Here is a 10,646-nt window from a genome sequence, read left to right as displayed (position 1 = left end):
GGCTTCTTCCCCCTGCTGAATGCCCACATAGCAAGTCGCTATGACACACAGAGCGTGGCTCCGCCCTGCTCCCCACTTTCTCCTCATTGGCCAAGAGGCCAAAAAATCCCTGATATGCCTTTAGCAAGGAATTGTACCCTTAAAATTATATTAAAGGCAATTCTTTTTTTTTAATAACAAACATATCATACTTACCTGCTCTGTGTAATGGTTTTTCACAGAGCAGTCCCGATCCTTCTCTTCTCAGGTCCCCCGCCAGCGCTCCTGGCTCCTCCCCGCTGCTGAGTGACCCCATAACAAGCCGCTTGCTATGGGGGCACTAGTGCGTGTTCACTTTCTAAGACACACACAGCAGGTCTCAGCCTCGCCCCCCGTTCCCTCCTCACTGGCCAGGAGGCCAAAAAATCCCTGATATGCCTTTAGCAAGGAATTGCACCCTTAAAAAGATATTAAAGTCAATTCTTTTTTTTTTAATAACAAACACGTCATACTTACCTGCTCTGTGTAATGGTTTTTCACAAAGCAGTCCCGATCCTTCTGTTCTCAGGTCCCCCGCCAGCGCTCCTGGCTCCTCCCCGCTGCTGAGTGACCCCATAACAAGCCGCTTGCTATGGGGGCACTAGTGCATGTTTGCTTCCTAAGACACACACAGCAGGTCTCAGCCTCACCCCCCGCTCTCTCCTCATTGGCCAGGAGGCCAAAAAATCCCTGATATGCCTTTAAAGAGGAATTGAACCCTCATAAATTCTTATATCATAGATAAATATCTAAGCATAGGCACAAAAAGTGTTCATTTGTGATATCAAAGTAAAGCCTGTGCTAAATGAGCCTTTTATTTCCTTCCTGTAAAATAAAACATAGGCTGTCTGAGGTTTTTCATTCTCTGCTGCAAATTCAACCCTAGGCTGATTTATTTTATGTGGGTATTGCCTTCCTGGATTACACAAATACACAAGAAAAGAGAGGCTAACACATTTAAAAAAAAGTCACTTATTCAGTCAAAATAAATCAAACCCCTCCTTATGTATCTACAACACGACAAAAAAATTCAAAAATGTGTACACATACCCTAACTACATAGGAAGGCTGCACTTTACACTATCAGGGCTCTTTCACATGGATGGCGAAGGGGTGGTAGAAAAAAAAACAAGTGGCTGAGCTGTGGTTTTACCAAATTCCCCCCTCCGGCCACCCACCTAAATGTTAACATTACATCCTGACAGGGCTGTACAAATGCCACTGCATTTGTAACTTGGGCACCAAACCAAACTCACCTGTTGAGTTCAAGGGGAGCACAGCAACCATGAGCCGAGCATACAAGGTGCAGCCTTCCCTTTTTATATGTTTTTATTGTTTGCATACAAGATTTTTGTCTTGCTGTAGTCACACAAGAATGTTTTTTTTTTCTATGAGAACTCTTCCTGTAAATTAAACCTTAGGCTACCTTTCTATTGAATAAAATCCTGTCTATGCCTGGTAGAGCTTTGCTCCATTTTGACTTATCCACCAGATTAATCAACAGCAACCCACAATTGTTTTAGAGTAGATTACTTTGATCATTTATCATTCCGCTTTTACCTGGCAAACACCTTGTGAGGAACATTCTGAGAAATGCAGACATCTACACCAGTTTAAGGTCGTAGTTGCTAATTTACATTTGCCTAACTGGGCTGTTAACTGTTGGTGACAATTCTAAGGAGTCTGTTAGGCTTTCGCTTGACACATGACCAAGGCTAGTCTTGGCGTGGCTGTCTAGCTTTGCCTTTGTTATAAAGGTGCCTGTCCTTAAGCTCTTTTTTTGACCTCCTCTGCTGATAACTGGCCTATGTATGGACCACTTCCCACTTTCAAGGTCTACAGATATTCTCTTGGAAATCAAATTCCTTTCATCCAAGATGGGATCCCATGAAGGCTACACTGTTGCCTATTTCTTGCTTCCATTATCCTCCATATAATATGAACATTGAGAACCCTCTTTGAGCATCCAAAACTGGACATCATTTTGGACGCCTTAATGTTACAAATTGTGTCATGTAGGAGATGTGTTGGACAACCCCATGCTCCTGTGTTTGGTCAGCCCAACACTAGCATTGAAAAGCATCACCTATACTACGCTAAATCCCAATAGCAGATAATTAATGCATACTGTGTCTGGTTTCTTCTGAGTCTGTTAAGGCTTTCACTTGACACTTGACCAAGGCTAGTCTTGGCATGGCTGTCTAGCTTTGCCTTTGTTGTAAAGGTGCCTGTCCTGAAGCTCTTTTTTTCAAACTCCTCTGCTGATAACTGGCCTATGTATGGACCACTGCCCACTTTCAAGGTCTACAGATATTCTCTTGGAAATCAAATTCCTTTCATTCAAGATGGGATCCCATGAAGGCTACACTGTTGCCTATTTCTTGCTTCCATTATCCTCCATATAATATGAACATTGGGAACCCTCTTTGAGCATCCAAAACTGGACATCATTTTGGACGCCTTAATGTTACAAATTGTGTCATGTAGGAGATGTGTTGGACAACCCCATGCTCCTGTGTTTGTCCAACCCAACACTAGCATAACTGGCCTATGTATGGACCACTTCCCACTTTCAAGGTCCACAGATATTCTCTTGGAAATCAAATTCCTTTCATTCAAGATGGGATCCCATGAAGGCTACACGTTTGCCTATTTATACTCCATTATCCTCCATATAACATGAACATTGAGAACCCTCTTTGATCATCCAAAACTGGACATGATTTTGGGCGCCTTAATGTTACAAATTGTGTCATGTAGGAGATGTGTTGGACAACCCCATGCCCCTGTGTTTGGCCAGCCCAACACTAGCATTGAAAAGCATCACCTATACTACGCTAAATCCCAATAGCAGATATTTAATGCATACTGTGTCTGGTTTCTTCTGAGTCTGTTAAGGCTTTCGCTTGACACTTGACCAAGGTTAGTCTTGGCATGGCTGTCTAGCTTTGCCTTAGTTGTAAAGGTGCCTGTCCTGAAGCTCTTTTTTTCAACCTCCTCTGCTGATAACTGGCCTATGTATGGACCACTGCCCACTTTCAAGGTCTACAGATATTCTCTTGGAAATCAAATTCCTTTCATTCAAGATGGGATCCCATGAAGGCTACATGGTTGCCTATTTCTTGCTTCCATTATCCTCCATATAATATGAACATTGGGAACCCTCTTTGAGCATCCAAAACTGGACATCATTTTTGACGCCTTAATGTTACAGATTGTGTCATGTAGGAGATGTGTTGGACAACCCCATGCCCCTGTGTTTGGCCAGCCCAACACTAGCATTGAAAGGCATCACCTATACTACGCTAAATCCTCCATATAATATGAACATTGGGAACCCTCTTTGAGCATCCAAAACTGTACATCATTTTGGATGCCTTAATGTTGCAAATTGTGTCATGTAGGAGATGTGTTGGACAACCCCATGCCCCTGTGTTTGGCCAGCCCAACACTAGCATAACTGGCCTATGTATGGACCACTTCCCACTTTCAAGGTCCACAGATATTCTCTTGGAAATCAAATTCCTTTCATTCAAGATGGGATCCCATGAAGGCTACACGGTTGCCTATTTATCCTCCATTATCCTCCATATAACATGAACATTGAGAACCCTCTTTGAGCATCCAAAACTGGACATCATTTTGGACGCCTTAATGTTGCAAATTGTGTCATGTAGGAGATGTGTTGGACAACCCCATGCCCCTGTGTTTGGCCAGCCCAACACTAGCATCGAAAAGCATCACCTATACTACGCTAAATCCCAATAGCAGATATTGAATGCATACTGTCTCCGGTTTCTTCTGAGCTTGGCATTTGAGATTCACTTTAATAGAAAAGAATATTAAGATGTGTGCGCGTCTTCCACCGTGGAGCAGGTGCGGGCTTCGGTACAGACCTTTATCTCTGCTTTAAATGTGACAGTTCAGACTGAATTATTCCATTGTCTCACGTTTGCAATAAGAAGAAAGGAGAATTAATTTCTGACACATGAGCACAGCATATAATCAACTAGAAATTATCCCCCACCCCGACATCTCTATCCTTTCTTTGCTTACATTGTCTTTCCACATCTAGGCCGGTGTAGCAGAGATAGACGTACCCAGGCTTCTGTATTTGCCTTGCCTCTGTAAAGGCATTTTAATTCCCAAGATGGCCTTGCTTCACCCAGCATGCAGTTAATATGAAAGCTGATATCTTTACCGCGATCAATATTGCATATTACCCACGAAAAAAAGAGTATTGCGTAAATAGTCACCTAGGAGTAAATGTCCGAAAGGGATGGTGCAGGGGCATGACGAAAAAAACCCCCAGGACATCACTGAATACAATGCCAGTTTAGTCACCTGACCTTACTTCTTATTTAGGCAATAGTATTTACAAAAAGGAGAGCTTGTGAAACGCGTTTCGTAGGTAGGTCCTATCTGAAAATTGATTTAGACTGCTTCCTGTACATACGAACCCCATTGCATTTGGAGGTGAGCAAGCTGAATATGGTCCAAAGCACAGTTGTAAGGATCACTGTCCCTTGTTTAAGACTTTTTGAGATGTTGTTCATGGAACAACTGTCTTGGATTTTTGTTCTGTGGGGGGGAGCACTTGTGAAACACGTTTCTTAAGTAGGTCCTATCTGCAAATCGATTTAGACTGCTTCCTGTACATATGAACCCCATTGCATTTAGAAGTGAGCAAGCTGAATATGGTCCAAGCACAGTTGTAAGGATCGCTGTCCCTTGTTGAAGACTTTTTGAGATGTTGTTCATAGAACAACTGTCTTGGATTTTTGTTCTGTGGGGGGGAGCACTTGTGAAACGCGTTTCGTAGGTAAGTCCTATCTGCAAATTGATTAAAACTGCTTCCTGTACATACGAACCCCATTGCATGTAGAGGTGAGCAAGCTGAATATGGTCCAAAGCACAGTTGTAAGGATCACTGTCCCTTGTTTAAGACCTTTTTGAGATGTTGTGCATGGAACAACTGTCCTGGATTTTTGTTCTGTGGGGGGGAGCACTTGTGAAACGCATTTTGTAGGTAAGTCCTATCTGCAAATTGATTAAAACTGCTTCCTGTTCATTCGAACCCCATTGCATTTGGAGGTGAGCAAGCTGAATATGGTCCAAAGCACAGTTGTAAGGATCACTGTCCCTTGTTGAAGACCTTTTTGAGATGTTGTTCATGGAACAACTGTCTTGGATTTTTGTTCTGCGGGGGGGATGGGGGTCGGGGGGAGCATTTGTGAACGCGTTTCCTAAGTTAGCCCTATCTGCAAATCGATTTAGACTGCTTCCCGTACATACGAACCCCATTGCAAATAGAGGTGAGCAAGCTGAATATGGTCCAAGCACAGTCCTAAGGATCAGTGTCCCTTGTTTAAAACAATTCGAGACGCTGTGCATGGAACAACTGTTCTGGATTTTTGTTCTGGGAGGGGAGGGGAACGGGGGAGCACTTGTGATTTATGTTTTTTTTTTTTTGTTTTTTTCTTTTCTTTTTTTCTTTTGAGTATTGCAGCCAACTTTCTTCCGTCACGTTTTCGTCCTGGATTGCAAAGTCTTGCTCTTTTGCCTTTGTTGCTTTGTGTTGTTAATTATTGCACTAAGTTTGACTGCACTGCATTGCACTACTGACAAGTCATTGCACAGGCGGAGAGATAGAAAGCAGAACCAAGTTCGATGGCGGTGAGAACTAGCTAAAAATAAAAAAAAAATATAAAGAAAGCTGGAATGGGTCTAACCCACTTTTAATAAGTTGATCTTCCTAGATGTAACCACAGTTGATTGCCTTCCTACCTTTCTCCCTACTTGTTGGGTCTGTACTTTGTGAACAATAGAGCCAGCTAGATATTACAACACATCATCCAGTCAGAAGACTTTAAAGGGTGTTTATTGAGGTGTCGCTACCACTAATGACGTTCAGCCCAAGGGCTGAATTAAAAAAAAAAAAAAGTGACCGTTTACAACTTGCGTACTCGCATGTACAACTACACCAAACTCTTCAGATGGAGACTGATTAAAAAAAGAAAAAGAGAAAAAATTGTATTCTAGGATACGAAACTGCAACTGTGCTTCCTGAAAATGATGTGGTCAGTGATAAATGATGTCTGTCCAATACTGTAACTCATTGGTCAGTTGGATTAGGGGCAAGGGGGCGGATCCAGAGACTAAATAGCCAATAATTAATGGTCTGTCCAGCATAGCCGGACAAGTCACTCCGCAGTGGGTAGTCTATGATAGGCTTTTTTTTTCACGGTTGAGTTGTGCCTGTGGAAGGGGACATCGGTCACGTCTTGTCGTAGAATATTTTTCCACCGGTTCTGGAAAAAAAAAAAAAAAAAGGACGAACAAGCTGGTCCTTGAACCATGAGAAGTCCAGGCTGCAAGTGATGAGGACGATGAAGTAGAATTGTCTCAGCCTTACGCTTTTCTTGGAACGTTAAACTCACATATTCAGTTATTCAATGCCTGCTTGCTGCAAAATCCTACTGAAATTCAGGCTAAAAAAACAAAAAAAACAAAAAACGTACAAGCCTGAAGAGGTGGGGTTTACACGCCCGCAATGCTGTGATTAGTTTATATTTGCACTAGACTGAGAAATTTAAAAAAAAATAAAAAAAATTTACTTTCGCCTGGAGCTGACGATAACGAGAACGCACACAAACTGGATCGAGTGGCAAAAAAGAAGTAGATCAGTGATGTTGGGGGGGAGTGAGAGGTTCCGATTTTGCCACGCCCCTCCCCCACCGTATAATTTCCATTTTTGCACCCACCATCTGGCCAGTATCTGACTTAAAAAACCGGAAAAATCATACAAAACTTACCCAAACACGGCTCCAGCTTACTGCTTGCTGTCGTTTACATCTCCCCTTCTCGGTCTTCTCGAGCGGGGAAGTCTTTTTTTTTTTTTTTACGTGAGTTATTAGCTTGTCGGCGTCTCCTTTAATTTTTTTATTTGTGTGCTAATAATAAGGCATTGCACTTTTTCCCTTTGTAAAACACGGGGAATATGTAGTTATTTGTTTCTTGCAACAAATATAAAAAAATAAAATAAAATAATATTTAAGCAGTTTGGAAGTTGACCAAAATCAGCAAAGTTCCGACTGAAACTTTTTGGCAACGTCCATCTGGTGCTGGTCTTCGTAGGGAGTGTCGTTAGCTACTAGATATTTTTAACCCATTGAAAGCCCGAATTCGGGCAAGATAGCAGACGTCTATATTGTCGTAGACTATCGATTCTGTTCACACAAAAAAAAACAAAAAAAAAATAAACACCTTTCTGCCTTTGTCTATCGTCATGAAACATTGTAAAAACCCACCGGTTCGGCCAACGATTTTTTTTTTTTTTTTGGCTTGACCAATAAGACCAAAATACTTTGCTGGTCCCCAAGTTGATGTTTCTCTTTTTGTATTGTACATTTTACAGTAATATATTTTGATTAGGTATAAAACAACGTGAGCTAAGACACCTTCCTCCCCTTTTTCTCCCCTCCCCCCCCCCCCCCAGTGAATCACTTTCCTCAGCACTAATTTCACTAAATGCTAGTTATCGATAGAACAGATTTTATTTTAGACTTTTTATTAACTTTTTAAAATTACTAACACCGTTCCTTGTATTTAATCTTTACAAGCAGTATCAACCTTTCATGTGAAAAGCAATGACTTAAAATAATTAAAAGAAAAAAAAAAAAAGTTATATTGTTAGATTTAATTTTTTTTTTCTTTTTTTCGGTTGTATTTTTGTTGTTTTATTTTTTTTTTTCATATTGTCGATATGTATTTCTACTGTAGACCAAATATTAGAACAGAGGCTTAATTTCAGACAAAGGCAAACAGCGTGTAAAGGTGCAACAAGCAAACAAAAAACAAAAATACCGCCAAGAGCATCTACTGTATATGCTTAGCGTATCTTAAGAAGCCTTATTTTTTTTGGTTTTACTTTTGGGTCTCCAGGTGGCCTCGTAGGATGTGCCCGTCTGGCGGCCAAAAAAATGACAAGACAGCCCTTATCAGTTATAGGGAACTTTATAAGTAAAAACACTATTTCATGTTTTTTTTCATTCTTATATTCATGTTATTGAGTTCTTGTAAATTCCTTCAGTACCAAGACAGAGACACGTTGCAGGTGGTAGTGAGTGAAGGAGCTGGATCTATCATAGGGCCTCCATGTTTTAGTGAACACCTTGAGTTTTACTTCAATTGTACATATAGATTTTTATATTGTTCTAGTGGAAAAGGAGACGCTATCTTGTTGAATGTTCTTTGTGCACTAGAGGGTGTACCTGGTACCGTGCTGTGGTGAATTCTACAAGGCATGGTCAGTACACTCTAACCAGTCAAGGGCATGCACCAGGTACCAATCTGTGGTTTTATCTGCAGAGCATACAGGCAACTGTACCATGGCTTTGTGGAAAGAATTTGCTGGTACTGTACTGTGGTCTGATCCGCAGGTTGTCCCGGCATTCATACTTTAGGTACCTATTGTGGCAGGCATAGATGGTGCCTACTGGCCAAAATGCCATGGCTGTATGTAAAGAATGTACTGGGTACAGTCAGGCCATTGAGCCTTGAGGGTATGCTTGGACCATGTCCTACTAAAGTCTATTGCCCCTTTTTGTAAATACATCAAGCAGTAGGTACAGGCTGTGAAAAATGACCCACCATTCAAACAATGTGAAACTTACAGCAATTTTATTTCTTCATATGACAATCAGATTTTGTCTTCCCTCTCACTTGTGTTAAACCAGTTATTCTCAACCAGGGTTCCGTGAAACCCTAGGGTTCCGTCAGATGGAGCAAGGGGTTCCTTGAACTGTGGCTAACTGACTTCTTATGTGATGGTGCCTGCATAGTTCTAGGCCCAACACCAGATGGCAGAGTCAGAAGCATGACTCTAAGTGTGGCATTCTGACCTCCACTGAAGGGGGCATTCTTCCCATTATCTACCACCAATGTAAGGAGCATTCTTCCCATTATCCACCACCAATGTAAGGAGCATTCTTCCCATTAACCACCACCGGTGTAAGGAGCATTCTTCCCACTGACACCAGTGTAAGGAGCATTCTTCCCACTGATCACCAATGTAAGGAGAACTCTTCCCTCTGACCACCAATGTAAGGAGCATTCTTCCCACTGATCACCAATGTGAGGAGAACTCTTCCCTCTGACCACCAATGTAAGAAGCATTCTTCCCACTAACCAGCACCAATTTAAGGAGCATTCTTCCAACTGACACCAATGTAAGGGACATTCTTCCCACTGACCACCAATGTAAGGAGCATTATTCCCTCTGATCACCAATGTAAGGAGCATTCTTCCTACTAACCACCACCAATGTAAGGAACGTTCTTTCCACTGACCACCAATGTAAGGAGCATTCTTCCCACTGACACCAATGTAAGGAGCATTATTCCTACTAACCACCACCAATGTAAGGAGCGTTCTTTCCACTGATCACCACCAATGTAAGGAGTATTCTTCCCACTGACCACCAATGTAAGGAGCATTCTTCCCACTGACCACCATTGTCAGGAGCATTCTTTCCACTAACCACCAATGTAAGGAGCATTCTTCCCAATAACCAATGCCAATGTAAGGAGCACTCTTCCCACTGATCACCACCAATGTAAGGAGCATTCTTCCCACTGACAACCAATGTAAGGAGCATTCTTCCCACTGACCACCACCAATGTAAGGAGCGTACTTCCCACTGATCACCAATGTAAGGAGTGTTCTTCTCGCTAACCACCACCAATATAAGGGGCATTCTTCCCTCTGACCACCAATGCATGGGCACTCTACCCGCTAACCACCAATGTAAAGAACGTTCTTCCCACTTACTACCACCAATGTAAAGGGCATTTTCCCAATGACCACCAATAGGCTAATTTGATCAGGGTTTCCACAAGACCTGAAAATTATTGGAAAGGTTCCTTTGGGTACAAAGGTTGAGAAAGGCTGTGTTAAACATAAAGTATATTTATACACATCAGTTGGCCGTAATGAAAGATTAGGGCATCTCAAGGCTATCCAGTTGTTATCGTAAAGAATGCACTCTGCAACCTTTCACTCACTGCCCAATCTCAAGCAGTGGAAAGCAGTCATCCAAAATGGATTTCCATGGATGATCATTCTGTTCCCAAAGATTGGGACAGCCCCAAGAATTTCTGCTTAGTACATCTCATTTAAATGGCCAATCTAAATGCCAATCTAAAAGGCAAAGATCTTACGGGACCCAGTGCTTCCAACCACCAACTTCTGCTTGTGGATGGTGTACAATTAGAACACCGCCCTTACAGACTTCTAATGCACTTAATTAGGATAGTGTTACATTGTAGTTCATCTTGTCCTTTTTTATTATACCTTTTATTAGCGTCAAGACAAGTTTTAAAAAATTATTTAAAAAAAAAAAATGTTATTTTCACTATTTTTCACAGCCTGAAAAGCTGCTAATAGATCCTATGGTCCCCTGAATGTGATGATTGAATCACCACAAAAAGAAACCCCTATTTGTACATTGTGTGCCCTTGACTGATATTGTCTTGCAATGAGAGGTAAATGTCAGATTTTTTTTTGTTCAAAGTCCTTGGAAAGGAAGGAGACCTATTTTTGTTGTGTAATATTTTCTATTTTTGAAT

Source organism: Staurois parvus, unplaced genomic scaffold, assembly GCF_062004578.1.
Source record: "Staurois parvus isolate SC_StPar_1 unplaced genomic scaffold, SC_StPar_1.0 ptg000095l, whole genome shotgun sequence".
In the NCBI taxonomy this organism is placed as follows: Eukaryota; Metazoa; Chordata; class Amphibia; order Anura; family Ranidae; genus Staurois; species Staurois parvus.
Note: the sequence above shows the minus strand (reverse complement) of the source record.